We start from the raw sequence: 4,625 nt of genomic DNA on the forward strand, positions 1-4,625 counted from the left end.
AGAATGGCGATTTATTGTTGAAGTCAGGAGCCCCCCTGAAGAATAGAATAGGATATTTTGGGTTCATCCGCCCTCGAATAGGATATTTCGGGTTCATCCGCCCTCGAATAGGATTTTATTTTTTAAAGTTGTTGAAATCAGGAGCCCCCTCTGAAGAACAGAATGGCGATGTATTGGTTGAAGAGAGGAATGACATTCATTTTTAAAGTTGTTGTTGAAGTTGGGAGCCCGCCCATAGAACAGAGGCATACATTTCAGTCTTTAATTTTCAAGCATTGAACTTGGGAGCCCGCCCAGATAACAGAGGCATACATTTCAAGTCTTTAATTTTCAAGTATTGAAGTTGGGAGCCCGCCCAGATAACAGAGGCATACATTTCAAGATCAAGTCAGAGGACAATAAAACAGAGGGTTACAATAGGAATCCCCAGCAGGAAACAATAAAATTCCCCGGCACCGGGAAGCAGAAGGTTGCAACAAGAGGTCACAGCACAAACTCAAGTGCATGTGTCAAAAAGAAGAAAAGCACCGGAAAAAATGCAAGCAGACAAGAAAGCAAGGTAACAAGAAAAATTGTACTCTAGCCTAGCTTCTTGTTTTTTTAAGCACGGTGTAACAAGGAGATCGGTAAGCAGTAGTAATAGCATGCAACAACAGTAACATTGCAGTCCAACGGTAGTCCCAGCTACCAAAATTTCTCGAACTACATTGACCTGATTCCTGTTTAGCCCAGGATATGTAGGAAACCTTTGAAGCAAAGGTTCGGTCAAATCTTTTTCAAAAAAATGCTTCAACGGAGTACTCGGATGGGCAAAAATCGCTCGCTTTATCTTTGCACGAAAACCCTTCGTGTCTCCGGGCAAAGAGGGGCAGCTGTAAGCACGTGATTTTTGCCCTATATGAGAATTACTCCCAAAAAATTCAAAAATAAAATGATTTTTCTTTGGTGTGCAATTTTGTGATATTTTGAAGAATTATTTGTATTTGTCTGTGCGTGTTTATTCGCTAAATTAATAAAAAATACAAAAATATGTCGCATTTTGCATGTAGGATTTAATTCTACAATTGTTAGTAATTAAAATTGTTTTACAAAAATTAAAAATTACAAAAATAGGCATCGTTTGCATTTTTAGCATTTAATGTCCAAATATACAATTTTATGCTTAATTAATACTTAATTGTGCGTTAATTGTTATTGGGAGTTAATTTGCGCCTTTATAACTTAATTTAGTTCTTAATAATAGTTTAAGTATTTTTATAATTTAGTTTTAGAGAAATAAAAGAAGAAAAGAGAGCGAAAATATAAAGAAAGTCGGAATTGGGCCTCTTCTTCGATTTCAAGCCATAGGCCCAAAAAATGGCCCAATCTTCCCTACGACCCAGTCCATTTCGAACTGGGTCGACCCAGTCCATAACCCAAAAGACCCAATACCCCTATCTTGCATTTCAAAGACACAAAACAAAAGAAAAAAGAAGAAAAAACCCTAAAAACTCCAATCCGCCCCTCCCCCCTTTCTTCTCTTTCTCTCTTTTCATCATCTTCCCCAAGCTAAAAAAAACACAACCATGGCTGCCCCCCTTTACACCCCAACCATGGCTTCCCCTCCATCTTCACGTCTTCATCTTTTCCGTCGACGTTGTCCATGGTTTCTCCGTTGCTTCATCTTCTTCGTCAAACCTCCGTTGTGCGCACTGCTGCCCGTTTCTGCTCCCCGTTGCTTCTGCCGGTGCGTCGTCTTCCCGCCATCCTCCTCGACGGACTGTCACTGCCATGGTCGACCAGCTGCTGCTGCTTCTGTCTCAACCAAACAACCAAACGAACACAGCCATGGACGAGCTTCGACGTCGACCATGTCGTCGTCCATGGCTGTCCGCGATGTGCTGCTGCCTGTCGCCGCCGCTGCTGCTGCCTGTCGCCGCCGTTGCTGCTGTCTTGACGTCGTGCTGCTGCTTCTCGTCGCAGCAGGTGTTGGACGGACTGCTGCTGCTGCTCGTCGCGGCAGTAGCTACGGGCTGCTTCATCTTCTCTTCGTCTTCGTCGTCATTTGTTCGAGCTTTGGTCGAGGCTCGGACAGATTTGTTTACAATCAAAGTTCTTCGTTGATTCATCTCCGGTTAGTTGTTTTTGAGTTTTATTTTGTCCATATTTCGTTTTTATATTTCTAAAAGTTAAAATCGTTAAATATTTGATTCTTGTTTTGTTCGTTGTTTATCGTTGAAATCATTTTTTCTAGTTTGTTCATGTTCATGTGCTTTGTTAAAATTAATTTTCAGATTTCAAAATAGAAGTTTAATTAGTTGTTTTCATATTCATTTCATGTTTGTATTATTGTTTAAGTGAATATTTGTTAGTTTGTTGTTTGTTAGATTCAAATTGAAATTTAATTAACTATTTCTTCAATTTGTTTCATGTGTTTATGTATTGTTAGAAATTGTTAGTATTGTTAAGTTCAAGTTTAAGTGGGAGTTTTTCCAATTAAAGGACAGTCGAAACGGGATTTATTTGTTTTGTTTCAGAGTCGCCACCTGGGAATTTTAAGGCGTCCCAAGTCACCAATTTTTAATCCCTGAATCGAGGAGAATATGACTCTGTTTGTTATTCTGCGAACCAGAAATCCTGAATAAGGAATTCTGTTAATCCGGAAGAAGGTGTTAGGCATTTCCGAATTCCGTGGTTCTAGCACGGTCGCTTAACTGTTATTATATAAGACGAAGTTGGGACAAGTAACTAGGCCGGGTAGACTTTCGTGCTCCCGGTACGTTGCCCCCGCTTCGGCTCAAACTGTCCGTTTGGGTAAGCCAGGGCTAGATCAATATGCCTCAGGTTTTTTCACTTAGAATAACTCAGCTTCATGCCGGATCCCTAGTAGGAGCGATTGTTTGCATCACGTGCATTTGACTTTGGAGACTCAACACAGGGGTTGGGTCTGTCTAGGACAGGTGTACCAAAAAAATGACCATCCTGATGCATCTTACTTGCTCCTACTTGCGCATTTATTTGATTTGTACTTGTGTGCTGACTGACTTTTGAATATCAGGAATAATTTTTTAAAATTGAAAAAAAAAATAGCAGTTAGGGAATTGATTGTTTATTTTTGAAAAAAAAACCAATGCCCAAATAACTGTCAAAACTCTGCCGAAATTTTGAGAAAATGAAAAAAAATGTTTTATTAGTTTGTTTTATTAAAGGAAAAATAGAAAAAAAAAGAGTCGTTGTTCTGTCTTGTTTTTTAAAAAAACAAATTAAAAAAATAGTTTGTCTTGCCATAAAAAAATGAAAATGAAAAAGAGTTTTGTTTTTAAAATGGGTTTTTATTTATTTATTTGTTTAGATACCAAAATAAAAATAAAAATAGTCGCGTTGAAAGTGGTTTTATTATTTGTTGCAAATATATATATATATATATATATATATATATATATATATATATATATATATATATATAAATCCAAAAAGTTTTTCTTTATTTCCAAAAAATGTATATATATCTTTATTTGTTGCAAAAATATTTGTCCTGCCAAAGTCTAGAAAAGTTTTTTTTAGACTCCCAATTTTCAAAAAAAAAAATCCAAAAAATATTTTCCATTATTGACTTCTTTAAGAAAGTCTTTTTAATTATTAAAATATATATATATATATAATAAAATAAAACAAATTCGAAAATATTTTCCTTCTTCTTTAAAAATTGAAAAGAAAATTCAAAATTCAAAAAAATATTTTTTTAGAAAGCATTTCTTTTATTAAAGGTAAAATTCGAAAAAAATATTTTCTTTCTTCTTAGAATAAAAAAATATATATATCTTCCTTTTACTTTTGAAATTCTCAAAGTTCAAATCAAAAGAAAAGGAATTCTTAGAAGTCTTTCTTTCAAAAAGAAAATCAGAGCTGTCACACCTCCTTTTTCCGCCCCGCGAGGGTGCGTGAGAGTTTTTCCAATTAAAGGACAGTCGAAACGGGATTTATTTGTTTTGTTTCAGAGTCGCCACCTGGGAATTTTAAGGCGTCCCAAGTCACCAATTTTTAATCCCTGAATCGAGGAGAATATGACTCTGTTTGTTATTCTGCGAACCAGAAATCCTGAATAAGGAATTCTGTTAATCCGGAAGAAGGTGTTAGGCATTTCCGAATTCCGTGGTTCTAGCACGGTCGCTTAACTGTTATTATATTTGACTTTGATTTATTAAATGCATATTTATTGCCCAATTTTATTATTACCGCTTCTATTTAGACTGCTTGTAATTAAGGACCCTTCTTCGAATCGAATCACGCATACGTGTATCCGTTTTATATATTTTTTTAACGTGAAAAATCGTGTTACGCGTACGTATACACAATGATATTGATAATATAATTTATTTATTTTTTTCGAAATTTTTATTTATTTATAAAAATAGACTTAAGTTCGAAATTGTGCTTAAAATAAAATTAAGAACGTCTGTAGCTCTTGTATGATTAAATAGTGAACTGCACATCTCAGGTTATATGAAATTAATTTGATATTCTCCGAAGAACCCCTTTTTAATAAAAATTTGCTCGAAGTTGTGCGAACGCATAATCCGAAATGCCTTTAGAAGTATAATCAAGTCACGCGAACGCATCCCTAATTATGCAAATTAGTTTGGGTC

Source organism: Nicotiana sylvestris, chromosome 6, assembly GCF_000393655.2.
Source record: "Nicotiana sylvestris chromosome 6, ASM39365v2, whole genome shotgun sequence".
In the NCBI taxonomy this organism is placed as follows: Eukaryota; Viridiplantae; Streptophyta; class Magnoliopsida; order Solanales; family Solanaceae; genus Nicotiana; species Nicotiana sylvestris.